Source organism: Temnothorax longispinosus, chromosome 8 (assembly GCF_030848805.1).
Source record: "Temnothorax longispinosus isolate EJ_2023e chromosome 8, Tlon_JGU_v1, whole genome shotgun sequence".
In the NCBI taxonomy this organism is placed as follows: domain Eukaryota; kingdom Metazoa; phylum Arthropoda; class Insecta; order Hymenoptera; family Formicidae; genus Temnothorax; species Temnothorax longispinosus.
In genome coordinates, this window is record NC_092365.1 from 15,345,994 (window position 1) to 15,359,398 (window position 13,405).

At 42.0% G+C, this 13,405-nt stretch overlaps 1 protein-coding gene across 10 annotated transcripts in view; it reads left to right on the forward strand.

Moving 5' to 3' along the window:
* Positions 1 to 13,405, forward strand: part of LOC139818473 (trehalase) — a 46,413-nt gene that overhangs the window by 12,806 nt on the left and 20,202 nt on the right. The window contains exon 1 of one of the 10 annotated variants that reach the window (XM_071787227.1): positions 12,090 to 12,595. The exons of 6 other annotated variants lie outside the window; for them this stretch is intronic. The gene's annotated coding sequence lies outside the window, so the exon portion shown is untranslated. Of the gene's footprint in view, positions 1 to 12,089; positions 12,596 to 12,677; positions 13,018 to 13,405 lie in introns of those variants that run through there. 3 more of the 10 variants (XM_071787226.1, XM_071787235.1, XM_071787230.1) reach the window with 3 other exon arrangements.

Below are 13,405 nucleotides of genomic sequence, written 5' to 3' on the forward strand. Positions count from 1 at the left end.
GACCGTTCGCGATTGGTGATTTAGCCGGTCGGACGAGAGGCTCGTCTCGAGTGGTTCTCATGCTGATGACTCGTGATAACGGGTCCGACTGGACTACTGGCCGGTCCGACGTTAGAGCGGGGATATGACAAACTCCAGCTGTTAAAAACATGTCTGTTTTCACAACAGCTCTGTGTACTGTCGTTGTAATAAAAGAAAAATGTTTCAAAATGATTCCAACAATTTTATATATTGATATAATTTGAGTCCAAGGATCAAATTTGATTTGAAATATTGTAGGAATTTCATTGTTGATTTAATCACTTGAATTTTGCTGGGATTTAATAAACTCTCGCTCTAGTAATTGCTACGTAGTTTTGCCTCAATAACGCCAAGTTTAGACGGGGATATGACAAACTCCAGTTATTACAAACACATTGTTTTCACAACTACTCTGTGTTCTACCTTTGTAATAAAAGAAAAAAGTTTTAAAATTTTAACTATGTTATTGATATAATTTGGATGCAAGGATCAAAGTTAATTTGAAATATTCAAGGAATTCCATTGTTGATTTAAGCCCTTGGATTTAGCTGGGATTTAATAAACCCTCGCTCTATGTAATTGCTAGGTATGTAGTTTTGCCTTAATAACTCCAAGTTAAGACGGGGCTATGACATACTCTAATAGCTGTTACAAACACACTGTTATTTTCACAACTGCTCTGTGGTCTATCATTGTAATAAAAGGAAAAATTTTAAAATAATTCTAACAATTTTATTGATATAATTTGGATGCAAAGATCAAACTTGATTTGAAATATACTAGGAATTACATTGTTGATATTGTTGATTTAAGCCCTTGGATTTAGCTGGGATCGATTTAATAAACCCTGGTAATTGCTACGTAGTTTGCCTTAGTAACGCCAGATTAAAGGCGGACAAATTGACACAAGAGAATAAATCCAAAGTGAAAACAATGTCAAAATGGATTTGGCAAATGGCCTTTAGCACGCAATTTACTATCGGAGATCGCATTCGTTGACGTCAACTCGCTCGATTACCCCGCGTCATTGGAGACAATGATTGCCGCGCGGGGAAGAGAATCTCCGCTGAAATTGCGACGGTTATCCAATTGTTTACGGACATTTCGGACCGCGTTACGGAAAGCACGTATTTCCGTTTGGTGCAAACGAATCGGTTCATCGCATCGTGTTAATCAATCATCAGCGATAATTTGATCTTTTAAGTTCGCAAGAAGCTTATTTTATTTCGTATAAATTAGATAAATTCTGAATTTAAGCAATGAATCTGAATGGATTCGATATACTTAATGGTACATCGGAAATTCAGCTTGCCGAAAACTTTACTTCTCTTTATTTTTAATTGTCAACTCAAGCGCCGGAAGTACCTCGACCTCTGTTTACGAAACAGATTTCACCTTGATCTATTATTAGGCAATTGTAGAAAGGGATTGACGTTGGCGGCTAATTTAACAGTTACACTTTTGATGACATTGTTTAGCGAACCGGTAGGTCTCGATTGCCGCAACAATTGGAGCAATATACATGACTTTGACCGATTTATCAATAGAGCGTCCCATAATAATGAGTAACACGCGAGCCGACGAATCAACCCGCTTGCACTTGATAACTTGATGACCCGCGACGTCACGGCAAGAAAGCCGCTGATTGGGTAGATTGGCTGTCGACCGAGGGGCTCGACCAAGTAACCGGTTCTCAACCCGTTCGCTCGGAGCTCTCGTGGCTCTCGATCCACAACTCGCAGATCGAACCGTAAGAGATTATCCCAACGTTATCTTGGAAATCCCGAATAAGCAAAATTCATCGTGACGCCGTCTTGGCTATTAATATTTAATTATTTACGACATTTACGTCATCGGCCGTTCTTCGAGCTTGTGCTCGAGACGCGCGCGTCGATGATGTAACATATTACACATATCGTGGACTTTGGCACCATATTAATGCGAGATAAGCGAGAGGCTTTAATTATTCAACCGTTTATCACCTGCGCGACTTGATTATTATTTTAACCTAACCTTTGTCTGGTTTACTTTCCACGCATAATTTATCGTGGCGGCGCGGCGAGACAAGTCGCGCGAGAAATAGGAAAACATGAACTTTGGATCACGCGTAATTAAAATTCGATGGACGGAGTAAGCTTGGCGATATGGCGGATTAAGCGTCCGTTTAATTGAAGCGTTCGAAAATGGAAAAAAATGGATGATAACGCGGGGATTTCGAGAGCGCAGCACGAACTGGCACGAAGATCCACGATCGATCGGACGGAAAGTAGTACTACTTTTACCTTTGTTAGCGACCCGTATATCAACATCCGCTCCGGCAACATTCCTATCGTTGTAGATTGCATATTTCATCGACCAGAGCCGCGACAGAACTTCGTGGCATCCGTAAATTAGCAATTAGCGCGCAATTATTAACATTTTGTACGCACGTGTTTCTATTAAGTTTCGCGTGATTATCTGACATTTGTCGGAAAATATCGAGGGCACGAGTAGATGTTGAAGCTGCGAAGGCTTTCAGGAACAATATAATTATGCTGACGACTGGTAAAATTCTCTTATCTTACCTTTCGAAAAATTATCTAAGAATTATCTTATCTTAATCATTTCTCTTATCTTTCTTGAAAGATGATACTGGCAAAACATAAATGTACTTATTCATCCCGGATCGTAATTTATTAATGAAAATTGCCTGTAACAGGTCTACGAATTCATGCGGTATTACTTAACAGTGTTACGCGAACACAATCAGGATTATTTAATATTCTATGAAGCAGCACATTGCAGTTTGCATCTAATTAATTTCGCTACTTTGCAATTATGATTCTCCGCTCGGACTTACTCAGCCCTCGTAACGGTATATATACACTTGTTATCTGTTTACGCATAGGTCCAGATAATTTCGGCCGTTAAAAGCGACTCGCTCGGAGGTGCCTTCTGATAGCCGGATTTTCAGAGTGACTCACGTCTTCGCAGAATCACCGCGCGGATGTAGAATCACGTGTTTCTTACACGCGAAAATCACGAGTATCCGCGGAACGCTCGATTTGCTGCGAGTCGCACCCTTGATTCCGCATTACACGCGCATTGTTAATCAATTAACTATATCAGTGAATCTCTCTCTCTCTTGAACAGCCGTTGTTGAATTTTACTTCAGTTTTCAAGCTGATTTTCTAAACATTATTCTCGAGCTTTTTATAATTTTTGAATCACAGATTCATCAGAAAAAAAACGTGCTTCATTTTTTATAATAAAATACCTCAAGATTTAATTGTCTATAAGATATCTTTATCTTTACAAGTTGTCATTAATTGTTATAAATTATAATTATATAAGAATATATTTGTGCCTTTTTTTTAGAGAGGTAAAGAATCGTATCTCCTTTTTCAGGTCATCATTAAAAACTCAATAAATCAAATTGCTACTTTTATTTTATATCTAAACAAATATATAATTTTCTTATTTCAAACTTTAACAGTTTTCTCAAAATTTATAATAATGGAGATGCAATTCTTTACCTCTAAGATACAGATATATGTAATCAGAATTAGCGCGGTTTCTAGCTCTTACTTTATTTTTTACGCTTTCGATCACACGACGAAGGATTGCTTCTTTAACCCTTTAGAGGATCGCAGGATCTTTTTCTTAAATCACGAAAATTTGGCTCTAGAAAAAAATATATATGTTTAACATATAATCGAACGCAAAATGCGACATTGATATCGAGACGTTTCGTCACGTCTCATGGTTAAGGTCTAAGGGTTAAATCGCTAAGTAGTTCGATCAGAATTTATCGTACGACAGCGACGTCTGACGTTCGCGGTTAATCGTTATATTGCCGGAGGTGAAGGGGTCGGTCTCCTCTGTGTCGCCCACGATCGCGAAATCAATTTTAATTGAGCTTGGCGCTGATACCGATTCGCTCGCCTTGGGGTTCGCTCGCGTCTCACACGCGATTGGCGAGCACGCTCGTTGACGTCACGCAGCACAATGAAATAATTGCAGACCCGTGTTCTCTCTATTGCGTTCTTTATCATTTTGTCTCTCCCCTGTAAATCGGTCGGGATTGGCTCATCGTGTTCGTGGACGGCGATAAAAATTTTCCACGCCGCACAAATCTTACGAGTGCTGGGAAGTCCCTCTTTGTATTTAATCTTAAACAATAGCCGCGCGGCGGTGAAATTATTGATTTCTTTGTGTTATGGTTACAATTAGCGCGGAGCGCTATAATATTGTATCTGGCGAGGCGAGGCAAGGCTTTACTAGACGTCGTTTTAGACACGCAACACAAGCTCCGAAACGATAAGATAATGGTATTACCCCCCCGGTTGCTTTGTTCGCGCTGTCGCTACATCGCTTATCGACCGAAATTGCGCTAGATTCATTGAAATGCGTTTTACGTAAAACATGTCCATGGCAACGTACATTAATCGTTGGAAATTCGCGGATGGGAGTTTAACGGAGGAACGGTATATCTCCGTCAGGGCTGTGTGACAGGCGGACGTGACGACCTACACGTGACTGACAGTCGACCGTTCACTTTCGGACGACGCGCTCGTTCGCGCATCTTGCGTCAGGAGCTCGAAGAAGCATCTATTCTCACGCGAAAAAATTCTTGGAAATGCGTTTATAGCTCGGTCGAAATGGAGTCCAATCATAACGGACGGGAACAGAGTATTCTTTTATAACTCGTAATTATTAATGATAAACAACACCAATAAAAATGTATTTTAATTATTTATTTATTTAATTTATGAAATTTTTTTTTACTTTGTCGAGTTAAATTAAAGGCGTATTTTTTCTCATTCTCTCTTTCTCTCCAATGCTATTTTCTTCTCATGATTTTAGAGCCGATGTACGAACGTCTTTGCTACATAATTTATACTATTTTTGCAATTATTTGTTCACCGCGTTTACGCAATTCATGCAGGATGAAAGTGCCTGCGTTGCAACAGGTAATGACTCGTGCGTTTATCTTTTTTTTTTTGTACCGACTGACGAAGCGCCATCTACCTTATCGACGGTATCCTTATCGGCAGTTTCTTATCGATGTGCAAATCCTTTTGTCGCGAACTCGTATCAGAAGATGGCAGTACCACTTCTTTTCGCGAGCGAAAAACTCGCATCCCAGGGATGACCGATTCGGTTATTTGGGCCTCTGGCAAACCCACGGGCTCGATACATTGCAGACATTCACACACACACACTTCTAAACATTTCAGGGAAAACGAGAGCAAGATACAATGTAATTTAGGAATATGAATAAAAGCAATTTTTGTTTCTTTAAAGAGACAAATAAAAAAATGCGAATTTACAAATGCTTTCCATTCTATGTATGAAGAGATACGAAAAAGCATATAGAGACTAAGAAAAAAAACAATTGACGCGACATAAATTTATAAAATCCTTCATTCCTTCTATACATTTTATGTGATTCAATATATTTGAACAAGATCTTTCATTAATTACGTCGTGATAATTTTACTCTTCTTAACAGCGTTAGAGAAAGAAAACTGTCTCATAATTCAATCACTCTCAATTCGAAGTCGCTCGTAAGTTTTCATCAGCCTCTCGCCTGAATGTGATTTACGGTACGCGTTCATTATACTTCAACGTCGCGGAATGCAATATCATCATTCGGAATTATGTCAATCTTACGCTGCCCCCACGACTCATGTTAGAGGAAACACAATCGCGTATTATATAACAGTATTACAGACGTACGACATTCGCCGCAAGACAGGAAAATCGCAAATCCAGATTGCGATTCGTCGATGGGATCGATTGAACGATAAGCTGCGATCTCTCTCAATCATCGTCAGCGATCGCGCGATAATTTACCGGGGGGTATCAATAAGAGAGTTAAATATAAACCATTATTCTAATCTAAGACGTTCATCTAACTCGCTTCTTTTCATCGGCCTCATAAAGTAGTTTGCGATAATTGGAAATCGTGCATTGCGTGATCACGGTCGCCTTCCCTTCTTCCCCTTTGTATTTTCGTATCGGGCGACGTGCATCGTACAAAGTGAATTTTCCTGGCGTTCATAGTCGATTAACTCGCGACGAGGATCCTTCGGACTTGTCCTCGAAGGCGGATGCGCTCGTATAACTCCCGTTGTTTTCCATTGAATCGCGCCTGAATAGTCATACGTCGTTTCTGGGTGATTTAGACGTATTAACGATCGTTAATCGACGCGCGCTGCGTCGCCGATAATGACTGGGGAATGCACGTAGGCCAGAGTCGATGACGAGTGCGCTTACCTGCATGTGATGACATCTTCCTCCGATCGAGACTCGTCCCATATTCGTGTGAGAAAGAAGCAGTGTCATCTCCAGACGGCTGATCGCTCGTATTTCTCCAGTTTCCTTAATATAACAATTATAGATATTTGTCGACACACACATTATAACTCCGTGACGCACGCGAACCCGAGAGAATCTCACGTTATATCAGGGAGGCAAATACCGGGCGCGTGCAGCGAGTGCCATTGTTCGTCGTTTCATCGATCGATTTTCCGACGAGTTTCCGACTGTCCGAGAAAGCGTGAAATTGGCATCGCGATATAGAAACACGCGATCTCCGCGCGATCCGCATTTACGCAGGTAAACGCGCGCTGTCGTATTGAATAGGCGACGATGACAAATTCCTGAATTGCCTAACGACAGTCGTTACGCCGCGCGCGATAATTAATTCCATGACGCCTCGTACAGCCGCCGCCTGTTGCTATTAATAATTATTTGCCATCACTGATCAACTCGACCTTCCTCACCGCAAATTAAGTAGGTTCACCCGTGGCAACCTCGTTCCAACTGAATCGTGCGTGAATCAGCCCAAATCGCAAGCTCAATTTTTGTAAATCCACGTTTGACTCAGAAAAGCTTGGATTTAATAACAATCATTACTAATAAGCTATATTGCCAAAAATATCTTCTTTAAAAACAATTACTTCTTCATGTGTGTGCATTCTTATTAAACTTACGCAAAACAAGCGTAGATCAAACACGTATTTAATGATGTACATTTTAATTGTTCTCGCAATAATCTGAGACTACGATGATTGATTGCTTTTGGAAAGATCGAAATCCGTCTCTAGTCAGACAGAAACGTAGTTCGCTCCATCGTGTAACTTCGCGTTGAAAGATCCTGAATGTGCGATGAAAAAAAAAACAGGATTTTTACGTAAGCCCGTGTGTGTGTATGTGTTGATTGATGAACGTGATAGATGTTATTCATTCTTGCACATGGTGACACAAGTTTAAATTATTGTATCGCACACTTGCGATCTTTTGTCAATTTTTTGCTAATAAAATGAGAGAGCGCGCCTGACTTGGACCTAGTTTCAAGAATTAAAGGTGCGGAATGACATGTTAATATATTTGCAAAATTAATTATTTTAATTATTATTATATCTGAATATAATTATAATTAATACATAGCACAATCAACTATTTATTGATTATTACATTAATAATTATTAATTTCTACAGAAAGAATCGAGTTTTTTGGTTACTCTAAAATTCAAAACGCAACATTTAGGATTTTTCACTGCAAAAATTTTTGTTACAAAATTTGTGCGTAAAAGGAAATAGATATATAGAATGTAGATGATAGAAATTTATCACTGCTGGGTCTGCCGGAAAATTAAGTATAATTTTTGGCATACCAAATTTATGCGTAAACATACTGGACGAGCAAGTCTCGACGAAAAAAAAAGGAGAGTGGGTTTCCCGGAAAGAGATAAATACGGGATGCACGACCGTCGTTACATGCGTAAACACCGGCGATTTCTAGCTCATCATACTCAAATATATTCATCGTGCATCCATCATTCGAGATCGTTGTCTTGCATCGTTAATCAATCCATGTTAATGAGCGAACTTAAACGTATATCGCGCGGGGATCCTCTTATCGAGGATATCGTATCGGCTCAAATTTAGTGTATATACTTAATTATGTACATCTAAATTTTTCTTCGAGCGATAAGCTTATCTGGAACGATCTTTGGTGAAAACTTATCGCGATAAGTATATCTAAATTAGTGGCGTAATATTTAGCGGAGATACTTCATATTCCGACAGCGACGTTCGCCGGTGTCATGAATCACCGTGAAAACATCGTTTGCGGTAATTGCGGCGACAGATTGATGCGATTCGGAAGCTACAGCGTCCCATCAGCTCGCCGCTATGGGCAATTTCGCGCGGGTTTTCTTCATATTTTTGTTTTCGTAAGACACCAAGAAAATATGTCATTAACGCGCCACGCGCGGGCTGGAGATCCTAATCGCGAGAGACGTGACGATGAAAAGACACCCATGAGGATATAATTGATTCGAGCAGCGGTGATTCGAGCCTCGTGGCTCGGCGACGACACCCGCCGCGCCGGCAGAAACTATTCAGCATGGCCTCTTATTGCCATCCAACCCTCCGCGCACCGACCTATTTCCGGCTAAAAATAGCCAATAGAATGATTGTCGCTAAAACGATGTCCACTCGACCGCGGCGTGTCGCGATTAATTGTAAGTGCGAAGGCGCCGTAACGCAATCTCTCTCGTGCCACCTTTGGCTGCCTCCGTGTTCGAATCTTGCGTCTCCAATCGCGCGAGTTGTTTGTCCTTAAACAAATCAACGGATTTCAACGATTGAAATTTGACAATCTTCGTAAACGAAGACGATTGAATCGAGATTGAATTAACAATCGAAGTTGTACTGTTGATTTCACCGCTGATATCTTTTACATTATGTTTAGATATGTCCATAAATTTTTTTCGCTCGTCCATTTGAAATCCTTGCTTCTTCTGCATTACTCGTCTCAAAGCGTCGAGGTGTAATTTATGACGACTCGTAAAGTTTGCATCTCGCGTTCAAATAGGAGATTTCGACAGGGCGATGGAAATTTTTCATTGTCAAAGCGCAAATTTAATGCACCTTCAATGCGAATCAATTCTCGCAAACAATCTCGTTCGTGGCGCTTGATGTATTTTCTTAATGATAAGATTAAGACTAACCCGTTATCAACCCGTTATCTCGCGCAGAATGACGGTTCCAACACTCTCGAGAGCATCAGGAGAGCACCTCATAATATTTATCTGCTATGCTACAGTGCTAGTAATCGAGAGGATATCATTTTTAAGGTCTAAATTACAAGAATAGACGTCACGTGTGCAGCTATCGTTTAGAAATTTCTAGCTATAGATAATTATTATCGATGTTATCGATACACTCATTTTCTATATACTCAGTTCTATTTTAAGGATATGATACAACTCGTAATTGGTTCTGCTATAGATTTAATCGGGTTTTGTGTCAGCGTCCGTGAAATTTCCTTCTTATCCCGTGAAAATCGCATCCATTTCCGACGATAAGTAAGAAAAAAGTCAATACCAAGAATTGAGTTTGCAATTTTTACATTCGCGCGATTTGATTAAAATGGAGTGCAAGAAACGTCGATTGCGCGCGGCAGGGCTGATCTCGCGAAGCAATGAGGGAAAGTATTAAAAGAAAGTTTATATACCCACGGCAATTAATCTCTTCCACGCTTCGCCGAACGAACGGTTGAGCCGAGGTTAAGTCAGTTAATTGTCTAAGAGTATCGCGTGTCCGGCGAGTCGGTTTTTCCGTGAAAAGCAGATTCTGCTCGGCGACCAACGAATGCAACGAGAATTAACCTCGTTAATGAGAAACGTTCTTCGACAAACGCACATTCGTCACGGGGATCGAGAACACGCGACAACGCTTTAATTGTCTCCAAAGACTTGCAAATACGTGCATCAGAAATGATTCGTACCTGCAAAACGACCGTAGATAACGAAGCGCCTTTAAACGATACGGGGAATAAGACAGATTAATTGTCAGCGTTTTCGATAAGAAAATTAAATTACGTTCGTTACAAATTGAGTATTCCTGTTGGACGTGCGGAATCAGCCAACCGCCGCAAAAGCCGCAAATATGAAAAAAAAAACATGACAGTCGCGATTTAATCACATTAACGACTTACGCAAAAGCGTAAAGTTTTAATTACATGCCATTAATCGCGTCGCATTAGGGAGATAAATAACCGTGGTCGTACTTAACTGTAGTGTTAGGTGTTAGTCCCCAAGTCCGAATGCATGACGCAACGGAAAGTAATGTTACACGTTGTTTAACTTGTCGGGACCAAGTCGTTGGCACCGCGCAAGGATTTGTAGCTCGTTTAATTACGATCGGCCATAGGAAAAGTCCTCGAATGCGTAAAATCGAGACTCGAGCTGTCGAATCCGTAAGCCGGAGTATTTGGATCGTCTTGAGGGCTCGGAAAAGGAAGAGCGCGAGCATTACGTAAAGCGAGACGCGATTCTTGGTCCAAAATCATTTCGACATCACGAGGATGCGTGCGGCGATGGCAGAAGAGCGATCGTGCCAATTTTCTGCCGAGGAGATTGTATACACGCGCGAGATAAGATATCGAGATAGAGGAGCGGATGATCGAAAATAGGTGAGACGCGATCTAATCACCAATGTCCTATTTTCTTAAACAAAGCAATTTATATTCCGCCGATGAGTAATATTCACACGCTTATTTCACCCTTTGTTCCTCGGGCAATTTGTAACGAACGGCGAATAATTAAACAAATGTTAAGCACATGTGCATAACGTATTCGTCGCCGTTTGGAATAATGTAACTGCCGACCTATTCATCCGCGAGGAACGTGAGTGGAAAGATCATGTGGTGATTCAAAGTATTATAAAAAGGATTATATAACATTCGATTGCGCAATAGGCGAGAATGACTGTATATGCATTTCTTCTATTTAACCGTCACGATTTCTGTCGATACGATTATTATCGCGCGCGGAAACAAACGCGGCGACGAAAAGATAATTGTCGTGCAATATTATCGATTACGGGGTGGACAACTACGATGATATATATATTCGCGATTATTACATTGTACATTCTATCGGCATAATTAATCTTCTTTCGGAATCTAGTTGATGTAACCTTGAAGTATATTTTCGCTTGCTGTCAATGAACCGTGGCGCACGGCCTACTTTTTACCTGCCTGCACGAAACGAATGATCGTTTTGTCACGGCTTCTCGTGAAATTTATTACTTTGCTCCGTCTCGAGCGAATTTACGAGGCTCTTCGAGGGAAAGGAAAAAGACCCTTCGATCGCTGCAATAATTTTGCCCGCTAAGTAGAACGATGTTATGTTTAAGCGCCCTTTCCGACGTTCGTTTCCGTCAATTGTACAAAGTTCTCAACAATTTTGCACGTTTTCCTGCGATATACTTTCACTATTTGCGCCAGCGATCGACGTCATGGGTATCCACAGCCACGGAGAAATTACGAATGTAAGACGTCAGAGTACGGTTGACGTGCGTAGTTTCTTTCTCGCATTCTGACATTTTCCTATAGACATTTTCCTTAAGAAAGTTCTAATAATAATCCTTCATGTATAATTTTATTTATTCGTGAGGGACATATTAAGAATAGCTTGAACCTATGAACGTCACCGATTGGAAAAGATCCTGCAATTTTAATATCGGTAACTTGGACTTATCGCGAGATACGTGCCGTGTCAAAAGTGATATTTAAGATTTCGCGTCGCGCGCTCAGATATTCGAATGACATTACGTCCCTTCGTCTGGAAGCTTCGTAAGCTTCTTCCCAGCGTCTTCTCCCATCTCTCACAGACGCCCATCTCCCGTGACCGTCGAAAATACGACATCCGAAAAAATTTCGCGCGCGCTATCTACGATAGCCGCGATTTAATCCCCCCCGGTCATTGTCGCCCGACCGACCGCACGCAAACAGATCTGTTTTCGTTCCCTGAAAAACGCGCGCAGCGTCAGCAACAGCGCAGCCTCTCCTAGATCTGGATTTCTCTCTCTCTCTCTCTCTCTTTCTCTGTCTCTCGCGCGCGTGAACGGATCGGAAATTTGAATCCGGCGCGGGGTGTGTGTCTCGCGTCGGCCAATTGTCGCGGTCGCCACGCCGTTCCCGTCGAATTGGCGGCCGCGCTGTCGGAGGCTCGACTCGTACGCGGCGTGACGTAAGGTCGTTTAAAAGGCGGGCCGCGTGGGACGCGCGAATCAGTCGCACGACGCACGCTGCACCGTGTGCATCGCCGAGGAAGCTGAGGAGTCGGATTCCCATCGGCAGGAGAGAGAGAGGAAGAGAGAGAGAGGCTAAGTGCATCGTCGGCGTATCCCCCTTCCCTCCCTCCCTCTTTTACTCTTCTCCGTCTTCTTCCTGCCTTTCCCGGTTCCTCCTGCTTCCCGCGGCTTCACCCCACGTTCATACCCGGAGAGTTCTCGTCGTCCAGGCTCATCGTTGGCTGCAATTAGACCAGGCGCGAGATCCCGCCGCTCGATCCGTTACCACTCTCTCGAGGGATAATTTTACGCGCGACGAGAGCTGGCGCTCGATCAGGAGCTGACCGGAGGAAAACCTTTTAGCGCAGCGGTGCCTACGTTACGACTGTCCCCCCGGGAGATTGGAAAAACACGCGAAGGTTGACTCGTGTGCGTCCCGTAAGTAGTTACGCGCGCGTCGAGAGGAACGGCATAGGAGGATACTCCGGTTGCAACGATCGTAATTATTGACTTATTGTACCTTTTATCATTCTCTCGAGATCCTCGAGTAGATAAGATTAAAGCGGGAATTGTGAACACACGCTGCAATTACTTTATTTGTAATGTACTCCCGTTTGTTGCGATCTCGTAGAATTTTCCTGCGATTACGACGGATCACGTTATCGCGGCATCGCATCGGGAGGATGCCGTGACGAAACGCACCGGTTAATCTGTAATTTCGTACCGGTCGAATCGCAGCATCAAATCGAATAATCGGTCACGGGCGACGTGCTACATATTCGCGCTTCGTATTCGGAAACGTCAGTTGTGTCCTTCCTATTTCTGTGAAACGTGTCTATTAACCTTTCAGAGCATATGCTAAATACCGCAGGGGGCCATTCACGGCTGTTTTCGCGATAAATGTACCGTGCAAACAACAAGGTGGAGTTTTACGAAAAGATAACGACTTCGATCGCATTTGCATATTTTTTTTTCAAATTTTTAAATTGACTGTTTAATTAGTATTTGCGAAAGAAAGAGGAAAGTTCTCTTATATCGTGGCATCTTATTTGTCGCGAAATTATAATCGTTCGATAATACTCGTCATTCAATGTTGACTTTATCTGCCTTTTTAATGTGTGCATCATACCGAGAACAAGCAGGTGACACGTATCGCACTCGTGGTTACTCCGTGGCTAAATGTAGCCGGTGCCATTTAGGGACGGAAATAAGCGCGAGTGATGTCAATTTGGTGACCGGTATTGACAAACTTAACGAGCATGTCGCTGATACACGTATACACACACGTTTCAACGACGAGCGATCATGC